This window comes from Tenrec ecaudatus, assembly GCF_050624435.1.
Source record: "Tenrec ecaudatus isolate mTenEca1 chromosome 5 unlocalized genomic scaffold, mTenEca1.hap1 SUPER_5_unloc_5, whole genome shotgun sequence".
In the NCBI taxonomy this organism is placed as follows: domain Eukaryota; kingdom Metazoa; phylum Chordata; class Mammalia; order Afrosoricida; family Tenrecidae; genus Tenrec; species Tenrec ecaudatus.
The window spans coordinates 1,368,846-1,384,362 of record NW_027457603.1 but is presented as its reverse complement, the minus strand read 5'-3'; the positions used below and the strand labels follow the sequence as shown (position 1 = coordinate 1,384,362).

At 45.5% G+C, this 15,517-nt stretch overlaps 1 long non-coding RNA gene across 2 annotated transcripts in view; it reads right to left on the bottom strand.

Annotated features, from left to right (window-relative positions):
* Nucleotides 1-314: 314 nt before the first annotated feature.
* The window catches only part of LOC142435878 (uncharacterized), an 84,102-nt gene continuing 68,899 nt past the window's right edge, over nucleotides 315-15,517 (bottom strand). For both annotated transcript variants that reach the window (XR_012781633.1, XR_012781634.1), the window contains exons 4-5: nucleotides 8,829-8,883; nucleotides 315-7,668 (exon numbers count right to left, since the gene is read on the bottom strand). This is a non-coding gene — a long non-coding RNA (uncharacterized LOC142435878). The remainder of the gene's footprint in view (nucleotides 7,669-8,828; nucleotides 8,884-15,517) is intronic.

Here is a 15,517-nt window from a genome sequence, read left to right as displayed (position 1 = left end):
CAGGTCAGTTAATTTTCCAACTGCTCTATCTGAGCTTTCAGATGGCAGCACCTCTGTCCAACCCAGGAAAGGACTCCTGTGCATGCTGAGCAGCCCTGGAAAGCCTCATGCCTGGCTTCTCCCACCCCTCAGCTAATCTCCAAATGATTAATAAGGGCTCTCACTATGTTGTGGCTCCCAGCTGACAGATACTAGGCTATCAATGCATTCGTATCACCTCCTTCATGCCAGAGGGACTCAGTTATTCGAGGGGTTCCAAGGAGGACCCAGCCTGAAAGAGAAACGGGCGAGAGAGAGGAGCGAGACCAAGCAGATTCTTGTCAAGGTCTGAGTTTATTGCTACACAAGCCTCTCTATAAAGGGTGAGGCAAACAAGGGAGTTCAAAGGGGAGATAAAAAAAAGGAAGGGCGGGGGTGTAGAGCACACAGGGCAGGCGGCCGCAAGTCTGCAGTTGGAATGTCCGGTGCTGGAGCAGACAAGGGTGGGCCATCTGGTGTGTGTCAGGGTAGAGATAAGGTTGAGGTGACGTGGCTTTAGCCCTGCTGGGCAGGCAATATGGCCTTGGTTTTGTCAGGCTGATTATGTCCGGTTCCCAACATGAGAGAAGCCAGGAATATCTCCTCTCACAACTGTGCAGCAAACGAGATCAGATCTCCCAATCTGATTTTCAGCCCTCCTGTCTTTCCAAGTGAAGTGGATGGTCCATTTCACGTTGTCTCAAGTCTTTGCACATTGCATGCCAACATTGCGACACAGGGCGCGGCTGTGGGTCTTAGTAGACAAAGCCCCCACCCAGAACCCTGCCCCCAGAGCTCCTTAGTCACCCTTCACAACGCAGGTCCAGGCCGGGCTCCACACTGCAAGGCGATCAACCCTGACCCTCCAGTGTGGCCGTCCTCACACGCTCCCACATCCACCTAGAAGGACTGGAGATGAGAGATTCCGGAAGCTCCCTGCCTCATCTGCCTCCCTCCCCAGAGTGACAGAGCAACTGTAACTGATTAGGCAGGATGCAGCCTCATTCCCAGTCCCCACCCTCTCTGGGAAAGCAGGGCTGTCTGGCACCTCATCCAAGGCCTTTCCCCTGTGATCTCATTACTGAGTAGCTGCTCCTCTACCACCCACCTCCGTCACCTCATCTAAATACAGGGGAGATGAGTATGTCTTCTTTGCTGCTCCTTCCCTGAGTCCACCCCAGGAGCTCCCTGAACAGATCATCAATCACTTCTCATTACACCTGCAGCAGCCGTCAGATACTGCTGAACAGAGACAGGCGCCTCCCCTGCTGCTGCCAGGCTCCAGTGCACATGTGCACACACACGTGCACACACATTGTACAGGCCCACTCACATGGACACACAAGCATGCACACCCATGTGCACAAACTTTGTTCAGAGGTGGGAATTCTGCCCATTTTAGCCTCTAATATTGCAATCAGAGAGTGATAGAACAATGAAAGATGAAGGTGGATGAAGGAAGATCTATTTATTCCCTTACTTGTTACATAACCATTCAGGGCTCTTTTTTTATCCGTACAAACACACCACCACCACCATCAACAATCATCAAGTAGCTGTCATGTATGCAGTGCTGCCCTATTCAAGGCGGTGCTGAGTATGTGAGGAGGATTCTCTCTAAAGCACAGCTCTGAGGAAGTCTGTCTCCTTCGCACTTTTACACACGCTGGGAGAGGAGCCTGCAGGAGGCTCCGTGCGTTGGGTGAAGCCACACGATGAGTGAGGAGACCGAGTGTGAAGCCAGGGGAATGAGAGCGCAGAGTTCACCACTTCACCACCATGCTGGTGTGCACAATCGATGAAAGGGTGGCTGCCAGCTGCAGGACAGAAAAAAAGTAAAGCATGTAACTTGTGGTTTTAGCTCTGGCTTACTTCCAAAAGGAATTGTTTTTGTTGTTCTAAAAAGCTTTATACCAAAAAAAAAAGAAAGCTTTTTACCTCTATAAAAACAAAAGGCTACTGCTGTCAAGCACCTTCAGACTCAAGCCAGAGGAGAGCTCTCCCAGTGGGCTTCCAAGCTGTAAATCTTCACAGAAACACAGTACCTCCTGTGGAGTAGCTGGTTGGTTCAAGCCAGCAACCTGGCAGTTAACAAGTATGTCCCTTGTACCTGTAATACCTGTATAAAGTGTATTAAATATGAACTACTCCTGGTGTGTAATTTTAAATTGAATTATTGTGCCTGGAACTTTTTTTTTAATAGCTAAGAATGGTGAAATCAGACTCCTTTAGATGTTATGAGAAGAATAGACACTACACAGGGCTTGGACCCAACCCAGCTTAATTCAAAGGAAGGCAGATTTATTTTCTTCTGCTTCCCAGAAGGTTCCTCAGCAGAACGTTTAGCTATGGAAATTGTTTAGCTATGGAAAAGAGCAATCTCCTCTTGGGAAGATTCTGGTAGAAAGGGGCTTTGGTTACATATCCAGCTCAACCCAGCCCCAGAGCCCTCGTCATGTTTTATTTTGTTTTGCCCTTGACACTGATTGTCTTGGGAACTGTGGCCCCCGAGCAATGGCCAGGAAGTCAGGTCTTCTTGATGTAAATCCTCTAATATCCCCTACAATGATTTTCAGTGCCAATGGTAAGGCCCGCCTAGTGGCTGCCACATGCCCCTGAGCAGACACGTCAGAGCAGATGAGAGCATGAGACAGCATTTAAGAGAATGGTAGGCTGGCCTTGACTTAGCTGTTTGGCCTCTCCTCAGAAGTCATTTGTGACACTGACTGTCATGGGTTTCATTAAGAACAAGTCTATCTCTACCAAAGAAAACTGCAAGGTAAGAGGACTTTCAGCTCCAGCTACATATGTCTCCAAACTTACTTACATATTGTCCTGTTTTCAGAAGAAAAAAAATTTACTCAGTGCCTCCCGGGCAAATAAAAACTTTGGTACTACAACCTACAATCCCAGATAAAGTGTAGGTATCTGCTTTGGCAGCTCCCCTGGATCGAGCTGCTCCAGTAGCTCTCCACAAAAACCCTGTGAAGAGATGATCAGGCAGGATAGCCTAGTCTGTTCTGCAGAAAGAAGCTACCCCTGGAACCTCAGTGGCTTAAAATCTAGAAGTTTATTCTTGTTCATGCAAATTCTGACACTGGAAGGGCAATTCTACAGGGTGTTTGTCCTGCACACCGTCCGTCAGTGATTCGGGCTGCTTCACAAATATGGTGCCACCAGATCAAAAGGTGGATTCCAGGTCATCACAGAAGAGGAAGAGAGAAGTGGGGGTTGTGGATCAGTCTTTACATGCTTTGACACTTTAGTTGACATAGATCGCTGGATAGGGCTGCTTATATAAAGGTTATCAGTTCAAACCACCTAGCTGTACCACAAAAGGAAGGAGTCATCTGTTTTCATAAAGGGTACAGCCTAGCCAACCTCATGCAACAATTGTACTCTGTACCACAAGGGGTGAGCATGAGTCAGAACTGACTTGAAGGCAACAGGATTTGGGTTTTTTTTTTTTTTGTTTGTTTGTTTGTTTGTTTGGTTGGTTGATTGGTTTGGTTTGGTGAGTGGGAGGTGGTTCTACCTACAGCATATTAATCTGAAGTAGTCACTTTAGGTTTTTTTGTTTGTTTTTTGAGAGATGTGGAAAAGCTCATTGGCTTTAATGGGGAGTTAACTCTGCCGCAGACGGCCTCCTCAAAATTTCCCTCCCGCTTCAGAAACTAGCAGAGATTTTCAATGAAGGAGCCTGCTGGCACCCGCTGGACATCTCCTTGCAAGGTCAGTCCTTTGGAGCCATTGGGAGGGAGAAAAAAGAGACTTTTATTCCTGTAAAGAATTCCAGCCCCAGAAATCCTGAGGGGGAAATTCTGCCCTGTCCTCTCGGGTCACTATGAGTCCGAATTGAATTTATGGCTATGAGTTGAGTTGTAATTCCATTCACTTACTGCTATTGACAGGTTGCTAGATTAGGGCTTGTCTTCCCAAATGCCAGCACTAAACGAAATTGAGCTGTCCAGGCCACAACAAAGGGGTTGGAAATACATCAGGCACACTCATTAGACACCTATGGCAAAATTCAGAACTGAGCATGCTCTGACCCAAGTCATGTAGACCCAGGTGGAAGGTCCACCTGGTCATACAGAATAGGACTTCACAAAAGTGCACCGAAATCAACCAATACGATCGACCAATGTCCTCCAGTGGTGTTGGGAGGTGATAGAAGTAGGCCTGGGCTCCTTGTCACCCTCCCTTGTTCACGTGCTCTGCAAGTGGAGGGTGAGGCCCTTGGGGGTTCCTGCCGTGGCTCCTCAGCTGGTTCTGCACTCCTGCTCAGGTATTCCTCCCATGAAACCGCCATATTCAGCTGCAAACTTTCCCCACCCCTGCCATGCAGCCCGGCGTGCTTTCCGGAGATACTGGGGACTTTTGGGGACTGCGATACCTGAAACTTTCTTCCATAACATTCACTTGGATTTACAAAACTGCTTCTGCCATATGAATTCTTTCAGCGTTGCTAAGCAAGAACTGAGGTCAACCACCCCAGAAACCTAACACTATCAAGTCAATTCTGACTTATATCAATCTAGGGGGTCCTCAAACTATGGCCTGCGGGCCGCATGGCCCTCAGAGGACATTTATTCAGCACGCCGGGTGTTTTTGCCCCGTTTTTTTGAACTTCAAATTAGGTATGTGCAGTGCGCATAGGCATTTGTGCATAGTTTTATTTTTAAACTATCATCCGGCCCTCCAGCGGGTTTGAGGGACAATGAACTGGCCTGCTGTTTAAAAAGTTTGAGGACCCCTGAAAGGACAACGTAGAACTATGCCTGTGGGTTCCCGAAGTTCTAAATCTTTACAGGAGCTGAGAACCGCATCTTTCTCTGTGAGCCACTAGCGGATTCCAACTGGCCGGCCTCATGGTCACACACATTCCACCAGGCTCCTTGAGCCTTAACTTGATAATTTAATGAAATGATACTTCTCCAAGTCACACTGTATCATGGTCTATAATCTTGCTATTCTAATATCAAATTTAAAATAAGGAATATAGTTAAGCTCCAAATCCATAAGCAATAAGATCATTGAATCTCTTTGGACACTATTACTTAAAAAAAGAAAAAACTCTGTTCAATTATTTTCAGCACAGAAAAGCTTCCAGCGTTTACAGCTTAGTATTTAATTGCTTTTTCTCTTCTTCTTTTGCATTGGTGAATCATTTTGAGCTTATAATAATGTCAAAATAATAGTTTCCAGAGCCTCCAGGCATTCACTGTGTAATGATCATTTAAAAGATTTCTTGGTTAGAGGGTCCTCAAAAGAATAAAAAGCGTGTCCGCATCCCTGGTCATTTCTATATTCAAAAGAAGAAATTGCTCATCAAATGCTACAAGCCAATTTCTTTCTTCAGCCAAACTGCCCATTTTAGCATCACTGAATTAAGCAAATGGTTCTACATTTCAAAGTCAACAATGATACTCTTTTCCCTTTAACACGAGCATCTTAAACAGCTCAAAAAGTAGTCGAGCTCTTTATTATGGCTTTTCCTGAGAAAGCTGTTTCGTTGTTTATTTTATTTATTCATCTAGACTTTCATGTTAAGATTTGTGTATTTTAAGTTCTGCTAGTCAGGACATTTTAAACGGAGCCAGATTTTTTTTTATACTTTGTCTTTTAAAATATAATGAGACTGAGCAGTACATCCCTTAATAAAATATAAAGTCTTCCTATTTCTGTTTGTTTGTAATTTCCCTAAGGATAACTCTTAAAGTAGTAAAACCAAAACCCCCCATAATGAATTACATTTGGTCTACTGGGGGTTGTGGCCAACCTTTAGATAGAAAAATCCAGAGACTCCCTTCTGCATCTCCTTTCCCAACCAAACCCCGGTGGCTGGAGGCCGGAAGGAAGAAAGAGGCTGGGCTGCTGGGGCAGGGTGGGGAAGGGGTAACCTTGCAGATTATTTCAAATTCTACTCTGAAGGCAGAAAGTTATCCCAATGAGATAGCTAGAGATTCACTTCCTTAGAAAAAGATTGAAATTAATGTGTCCCTTAGAAAAGCCAAAGGAAAAAAGTCGTTATTAATTTAGGCAATTGAAGAACTTTGAAAGCCATGTCTAGTACATAAAAACACCTGTCCCTAGAGCCCATCGGCCTAGGAAACTGAATTTTTATACCATGTAAAATAAAGGAAGGTCATTTCTTAGACTTGCTCAACAGAAGATTGTCATTTTAAACCGGTTACTGTAATGAGAAGCTGGGTTTTCGTAAAAAGGACTGAATGCTTGAGTCAGTGTGAAATGAAATTAGAGATGCATGTTCTGCGCATGGCAGCATTTCCGGAGGAGTCTGTGTTCCCGTGACTGCTCTCAATCTGTCTCGTGCCTTCTGGGAAACTCACAGCGTGGTGCCCACATCTAGTCTCTCGGACTTTTTTGCCAGCTTTGGAAAGGTGTTGAGTCTGTTGGATCTGCTGCACAGAGACAGCATGCAAGTGGACCCTTCCCACATTCCTCAGAGAGCAGCCCCCCAGTGTAAAGCTGTGGGTGAGGTTTGATGACCTTTGCCCCTTCATCATCCCGCATTCTTTGACGGACCCAAGCGCTCCCCCGAGGCATTACCGGAGAAGCAGCTACCCCATAGTTTCCAGATGGTGGGTATCAGCCTGTGTGCTCATTGGGATTGCCAGAGAGCTGTCCAAAAGACATCTTTGTCCCATCTCCACTGAGTCCGATTTTATTGGTCTGGAATGCAGCCTAGGTGCTTGGATTTTTTTCTCTCTCATAAGTTTTTATTGTGAATTGGGTGAAGGTTTACCAAGATCATCAGTTTTTTATTCAACAATTCATACACATTGTGTTTTATGCCACTTATTGCAATCTCCACAATATAATATGACTTATTCCACTCCCTACTTATGTCTTCTGTTTCCCTTCCTCCTCTCTTCCTACCCTTCTGAACTTGGGCCTTGGATTATTACTGCCCTTTTGAGATCAAATGGTTTGCTGTTTTCAGGTTTGTGTGCCTCACTTGTGTAATTGCTCCCATTATAGACCAATCTATTATTTGGCTGAATATTGAACCACAGGTAGGAGTTCATTTTCAAACTTAGTGAATAAGGACCATCATTTCAGAGGTTCTGTTAGTCCCTATCCAGCCAATAAGCCTGGTCTCTTTTATGACTGTGAATTTTGCTTCACTATCTAGGACCTTTTGATGTGATCCCTTTCAAAGAAGTTGGAATTGATAGTTGGAGATCATCTAGTTATTCTGTGCTCAGAGTCATGAAGTCTAATGTTCATGTGGTCCACTCACCACTCTTTCCTCCAGAGTGAGGGTGACAATACTTGCCACCTAGATGGCCACTTGTGAGCTTCTGAGATCCAGCTGCTACTCACCAGCGTGGATGTCGACCATAGTCTTTACAGTCTAGGTAATGACAATTGTCCTTGGTGTCCTTCACAACTATAATCCCCAGCCCCCAAGCCCAATAAAGCACTCCCTCCAGTTGTTCGGTTATGCCTAAGGAGTTTTGATAACTTCATCTTCTGTGTGCTCCGGAATATTCAATTCCCTGGATGATCAGAATGGTCAGTCAGGGCTCAGAATCTTGGTGTTAAGGCTCCTGGTGAGATCCTGGCACATCAGACACAGAGGTTGTGAGGCTAGAGGATGGGCAGAAGGGGATCATACTGAGTCTAACAAGGAAAGAAAAGGAAATGAAGGATATAAGCAATTAAAAGCAAGCGCATAAATAGATACAAATACACAGATGGCCCTTGCAACATTATTCCCAATCTCGCAAACGTGTCAACGGTCTAAATACCCATCAATAGGTGAATGGATAAGTCAAACATGTTGCCTATGGTATATACAATGGACTACTACTCAGCCATAAAGAGAAATGAACTCTTGACACAGGCTACAAGAGGAATGAACCTCATAAGCATTATGCTGAGTGAAATAAATCAGCTTCAAAAAGGACACATTTTGCTTAATTCCACTTACAAGAAATATCTAGGCTAGGAAAATGAATAGAGACAAACATATCCCAATTGTTTCCAGGGATAGGTAGGAAGGTAAGTATGGTTGTTACATAATGCCATGTCAATTGGACAAATAAGTGAGGTGGAGTCTTTCTTATACCTATATGAGTGTCCTTGGATTTATTTCTCTAGTCAACCCAGCCTAACCCAGTAGGGCCTGGAGGGGAAGTGCCATCCCTGAGACGATACTGAGCTTCCATAAGGGTGATGACATAATTTTGGAATGGGTAAGGATGATAATATGAACAACATGCAGAATGCCACTTAGTTATAATCTTGTAGAGCGTGGAAGTGACGAATGTTTTGATGCATGTATATTTAGTACGATTTTTAAAGAGTGTACGCAAAAGAGCAATATGGCAAGTCTGTGTTGCCATTTGCTGTTGCTCAGCTAAAAGCGATTCGGGCCTGTGTAGTCCAAAGGGAACCACAGAGGCTCAGGAGGAAAGCTGGTACCATCTCCAACTAAGACTTGTCTGACCAAATGCAGAGTCTCCCTTCAAGTAACTGACAGGTCAGAGGCAGCTCATCTCTGCTGCAGAAGCAATGATTTGTCTCAATTCCCAGACCACTGTCACAACCATGTCTTGTTGCCCTCGGTGCCCCCCTTCCCCACCACAATAAGTCACTAGAAAGCCATGCTTCATTTAAAAACAAACAAATAAACCCCTTCTGCCTCCATCCTGGCACTGTTTCAGCTTATTTAGCATCATAACATATGTCATCTGTTTCCCTAAACAATCTAACATGGACATGGCACGATGGGACTGATGAGTTAGGCAAATGAGAACCAGCCTGCCCTCTGAACACACACGATGGCATTTGACTTGCTGTCAGTAGATGCTGTCGCGTTTCTTCTCCTCTTTCCTGGAAAATAAATACAGAAAAGAAAGAGGACATGAAAAGGGCTGCAAGATGTTTAGCTCTGGTCTTTCTAGAAAGTGTAGAAAAAAAGTATGTGACCCCTGCCTGCCTTTAGATGCCCCACTCCTCTGGCTAACAAGGATTGCGCACTGACCATGGACAAGACATCTGGATCTGGGGGGAGGATATAACAATTGCCCCCACCAGCAAAGAGTTTCCAGATTTACGGGACTGCACAGGCCAGGGAGCAGCTCATAAAAAGAACAAGAAGAATCGCAAAGGAGGGTGTGCTCCAGCACCACTTCGTCCAGCTGCAGACACATGAAGGCAAAGTTTCCTTTGCTTTCAGTCAAGTTTATGATTTCCGCGGCATCCCTTACCAACACCTTCACAAAGATCTAGGTTCTTGGGTTGTTTCGTTCCAGGGCGGACATCACCTTGGTAAAGCCACACTCTAAGGACAGCTCATGGTCCAAGAATTCCACCTATATGTTTTGAAAGGGGCCATGTTAAAACCCCTGGCTCAGACTTTCAGGACTGGGCACAATACAGCAAACCCACCATGGGGACAGCAGGATTTGGTAACACTCTCATCTCCATCACAACCTGGACCTGGCAAAGCTATTTTCTTCCACTCACCATCTTTCAATCAATATTTACTCAGCTATTAGTTGCTCCCCAGGCTCAGCATCAGAAAAGTGTTCAAACGTTACCTAATTGTCCATCTAATGGTAGAGGTCTGTGCAAGGGATATGAGAGCAAGAGGCTCAGAGATGATCAGTGGGTAACGAGAGAGGGATTCACCTTTATCATTTGTAGAAAGCCCCTGGCAGACTTTCCCTGGAGCAAGCAAATAAAGCTGCTCCCGGCTCAGCTCCATTCCTGATCTGGTCTTGCCATGAGACTATCCAGGCTTTGTCCCAACCCCACGTTCTGGAAACCACGAGTGGAAGGAGGTGGATCTTGGGGATACCATGGAAAAGAATGGGCATTGCACAACACTTCATTGTACTCATATGGAGCTTATACAAAGGCCAAGAGATAGAACCAGGTGAGACTGTGAACAGGACAAGGTGATACTGCATGGTTTAAAATCAGAAAAGGTGTGCATCAGGGTTGTATCCTTTCACTGTTTTTATTCCATCTGTATGCTGAGCAATTTATACAAGAAGCTGGCCTATGTGAAAAAGAACATGGCATCAGGATTAGAGGAAGACCCAAGTAATGTCATTAGGAACATTTTCTCACTAAAAATTTTAGGTCATGGCATCAAAAAAGTGTCATTTTAACCTAAATGGGTTTTTAGACCAGTGAAATAACAGCGAGAGTGAGTCAGCATTGTGCACAGAATTGAGCGATACTGGTTCTTTGGGAAATTCATAATCCAACACTGACACTGCTGAGATAAAGGATGACAGTGAGGAAGATTCTACACCTGAGCTCTGTGATGGGCCAATGTGGTGCTCTACTCTCTTCAGGAATGGATGAGCCAGCTCCACCAAGATTCCCCTTTACTGGAGCACCTGCTATGTATGTAGACGTTGAACACAAGAACGCTTTGGCGTTCCTACAATGATTTCTGACCGATGAGGTCATCGAAAAATTGATTATGATAGCCCGGAGGTTTACTTTCAGGTTTTAACCCCTCTTCAGTTAATTTCTGTGCATGGGGGAAGGTTTGGGGCTTGCTTCATTTTCCTACATACGGTATCTCAGTTTGTCCAACACCATTTGTTGAGCAAGCAGAATTTGTCCCTTTGGATATTTCTGTGTCCTTTTTCGAAGGCTAGTTTCCTGTTGACTGGTGAATATATGTGTAGCTTTTCTGTTCGAATCCATTGATCTATATACCTCTCAGTGTACCAATACACTGCTCTCCCTTAGGGAAAAACAACAACAAAAGTTGTATGAGCCCCTATATAATGATTTTTTTTAATGGACGATGAACTATTTTCCAGGCCAGCACTATCCTATGTTTGAGCACATTGCTGCAGCCACTGTGTCAATCCATCATGCCTTATAGCCTGCGGTACTCATGTTCAGGTATAGTGTTCTGCCATTCACAAGGTTCACACTGGCCAGTTCTTTCAGAAGTGGAAGACCAGGTCCTCCTCCCTCGTCTCTCTGTCTGGAAACTGCTGAAGTCTACCTGCAGTGAGTGACCCAGCAGGCATTTGAACTACTGGCTGCAAAATTTCCACCATTACAGCCAAATGCAGGCCACCACAGTACAACAGACAGTAACAGCATCTTAACACCACACAAAGGCTCCTCCCTGGGGAGACCACGTGTTCAGGCAATTGCTGCTGTTACACATGTAAGTGGGGGCTACATGAAGTCGCACCATCTCCTGTGGCCCTTCCAGGAACAGGCCATTCTGCTGTTGTTTCTACTGGACTTAGGCTCAGCTGCCAACCTGCCCTCTGCACGCATTCTTCTCCTTACCCTTCCATGTCACCTTCTCTTTGCCCAAGTCAATACTGCTGGTCAGTCACCTACTGCTGGATGCTTGCTTCTGAAGTTTCTGAACCACATTTCCCCATGGTTATGAGACATTGCTGCTGCCACTGCGCGCATTTAACAGGTTACTTTACACCTTCAATGAGAAATCTAGGGGAATAGAAAGAAAGCTTCTTCTTTCTCCCAAGGAGTGGGTGGTGGTTTTGAACCGTTTCCCTTGAGGTTAGCAGCCCAATGTGTAACCCACTACACCAGTAGAGCCTTGGTGGCACTGTCCAGCAATTATTAGACTGCTAAATATGAGGTCAGGGTTTCAAACCTACCAACTTCTCCTTGGGAGAACGATAAAGCTGTTCCCATAAAAGACTGACAGCTCCAGAAGCCCTCTATAGGGTGGCTATGAGTTGGAATTTTGCGGTCATTTAGGGCTTTTTGGTGGCATGTGATTTTTTAGGGCTTTTAGGTTGTTTGTGGACGTTCAAGGTGTGTTTGGGGCATTCGGGTGGTTTGGGGTTTTTAGGGTGTTTTATAAGATTTTAGGGAGTGTTTAAGGGATTTAGGGGTGGTTTTTTAGAGTGTATAGGTATTTTTCAGCACAATAGGGTGTTTTTAGTGATGTTGCAGAGTTCCTTAGGGATTTTAGGGTATTTTTAATATTATATGTGTTTTTTCCCCCCAGCATTTTAGGTTTTCTTAGGGCTTTCATGGTGTTTTCAGGGCATATATGGGGTTTAGGAATGTTTAGGGTTTGGGAATCTTCTAAGGATGATTTTTGGAAGTTTCACATGTTTGGGTGGGCATTTGGTGTTTTTTTGTGGCTTTAGAGTGTTTATGGGATCCTGTCAATTTGCAGCTTTAATTCCGCAAAGAAAAGTCAGACAGCAAGCCAGAAAGGAGCAGGAAATGAAGGGGAAGCCCAGGCCACATGTTACAGCTGCCAAGTCCGGAGAACCTAGGTGTGGTCGTTGGCTACCTGGGACCGGGAGTGGGGCTGTGCTCCTGCCCAAGGGTGCTAGGGAGTAAACCAATCTCAGCTGGACGTTTGGCTTTTCTACTAATTAGCCGACTCCATGAACTTTCCCAAGGGCAGCTGGCGAATTGCCAGGGGAACCCAGCTAGACCCCCCCACACAAAAGCACAGGGATGGTTACAGGAACAGGAGGTTTCACACAGTGGATGTGCAGGGCTTGGGGTCGGGATTGGGGGCCAAGGTGAGGAAGGGGCAGCAATAAGGCCTGGTCCCAAATAATCAGACACTGAGCAATAAAAGTACAAGGACTGCCAAGAGAACATGGGGACAAAGGATGGCTGGACTTCATTTGATATCTTTGGACGTGCTGTCAGGAGAGACCAGTCCCTGAAGGGACATCAAGTCCATGAAGGACATGATGCTTGGCAAAAAGTGGAGGACGGGCAATAAAACAGCTCGAACCAGTGGCTACACCAGTGGGCATAGTAACAATGGTGAGGATGGTTCGAGACCTGGCAGTGTTTTATTTTACTGCTTGTGTTTTTCTAGAACTGTCTTTCCTGGATGCACGAGGAAGGATAACTGTGCTTGTGGGAAGCAAATGCACAGTGGGCAGCGCTTTGGCCAACATAGGTACACCACCGGCACACAGTGCCCCCTTACTTGGCATCCAAAGTGACAGGGTTTGTCTTTCCCCAGAGCTCTCCAGCCCTGGGGGAAGCGGCCCTGCCTTCGGCGCACCGCCAGGGGGCAGCACTGCTGCTCTCTCACTGGCTACATCTGTGAGGACCCAGAGAGCAGCTCCTTTCTGCTGCTCTCCTCTCAGACTTCTGCCAGAAGCCTTGGCTCGTCCTGGATCCTCCCTTGATTCCCACTCTGCACCTTTGGGGACGCCCAGCCCATTAACTCTCTCCCATCCTTCCTTGCTGCCTCTTGTCCAGATGCCTGAGCTGGGCTTCAAGTAGTTGTAATGTTATGCTTAGGTGAGATGTGTTCAGCTTGTTTACTGTCTGTATACAAGAAAAGAGTGCAGCCCAAGACATCCACCCTTTTGTTCCTCTATGGAAAGCCTGTTACGTGTCATAGTCTTCTCTCTGTGCAGTGCTTTCCTCTGCTGCTGATGCTTTTACATGAAATAGGACTCGGTGTGTCACCGCTACAGGAAATTATCTCTGAAAAAATAATATGCCCAGAACTCAGAAACAGTGTCAGCTTGCATCTGGCATCATGGAAGCATCATGGGTGTGTTTCCATTCATTCGCTCCTGAGTGTCACATGTTAAACTCAGTGCATAGCATAAACAGCAGCAGGCACAAACTGAGACAAAGCACACCCTTTGCTGTGAAGCACATTCCGACTCCTGGCTGCCCCTGTGCCACAGAGTAGAACTGCCCCGCAGGGGCTCCCTAGCTGTCATCTTTACAGAGGCACATGGCCACACCTCCCTTTTGGGAAGCCACTGGGTAGGTTTGAACTTCGGGGTTGTAGTAGTTGATGTTGTAGAGCCCTGGAGTCAGTTCGGATTCATAGGGGCCTGTGCACTAGAGAGAGAAACAAAGCCCAGTCCTGCGCCATCCTCGCACTTGTTACTGTATTTGAGCCGATTCTCGCAGCCACGGTGTCAATCCACCTAAGTAAGGGTCTTCCTCTTGTTTGCTAACCCTCTGCCAAAAATGACGCCCTTCTTGCAGGACTGGTTCCACCATAGTAATATGTCCAAAGTACCTGAGACAACGTCTCCGCATCCTCTTTCAGATCTCCTGCCTTTAGTTTGTCAGCTCACTTCGATGGAGTCGATGCTGAGCCATAGCGACTCTATGAGATCAGAGCAGAACTATCTCTGTGGGTTTCCCAAAGGCTAACTCTATGGGAGTAGAACGCCTCATCCTTTTCTTCTGAGGACTGACTGGTGGTTCCCCACTGCTGACATTACAGTTGACACCCAAGGCATAAGGTACTATGCCACCAGAAGTCCCTTGCCCCTGTGCAATAACCAACACCACCTACACACAAAACCCACCCCTTCTCTGTCAGTTGGATGTATGGTGATGGCTTGAGTTGCTATGAAATTGGAAGCTACTAGGGGGAACCCGACAAAAACTACAATTTTTTCAAAACTATGCATTTAAATTTTTTATCCCCTTCATAGTACTCTCCATTACACTTCACACATTTGTCTAATCTGTGATTACATTCTTGGAAACATTTTTCAAACTCAGCAGTTTGGGTGACACCCTTGTTTTTTCTCCCCCTCTTCTGTGTTGTCAAACCACTGTCCTTCATTCATGGAAACAGAAAGAAGTCACATGGAGTGAGTTCAGGTGATTAGGATATGAGGGACAAGAGAGGCATGCTTTTTGGGGGGATGTTTTCATACTGTTATTTCTTTTCTCTTTTTTTATAATCAATTTTTGGGGCCTCATACAACTCTTATCACAATTGATACATACATCATATTTGTACATTCATTGCCCTCATCATTCTGAAAACATTTGCTCTCCACTTAATCCGCTGGCATCAGCTGATAATTATTCCCCATCCCTCATGAACCCTGAATAATTTCTAAATTATTATTTTGTCATATCTTACACTATACAATATCTCCCTTCAGCCACTTTTCTGTTGTCTGTCCCCCAGGGAGATGGTTATATGTAGATCCTTGTAATCCGTTTCCCCTTTCCATTCCTCCCTCCCTCTACCCTCCTCGTATCGCCACTCTCACCACTGGTCCTGAAGGGATCATCGGCCCTGGATTCCCTGTGTTTCCAGTTCCTATCTGTACCAGTGTACATCCTCAGGTCTAGCTAGATTTGTAAGGTAGAATGGGGATCATTTTAGTTGTGGGGGAAGAAGCATTTAGGAGCTAGAGGAAAGTTGTATGTTTCATTGTTGCTACAGTGCACCCTGACTGGCTCCTCTCCTCCCTGCTACCCTTCTGTAAGGGGATGTCCAATTATCTACAAATGAGCTTTGGGTTTTCACTCCATACTCCCCCGTATTCACAAAGATATGATTTTTTTGTTCCGATGATGTCTGATACCTGATTCTTCCGACACCTCGTGATCACACATGCTGGTGTGCTTCTTTCATGTGGGCTTTGTTGCTTCTCAGCTACATGACCACTTGTTTAACTTCAAGCTTTTAAGACCCCAGAATGTATAACTTTTGATAGCCGACCACCATCAACTTCAGTCACCACATTTGCTT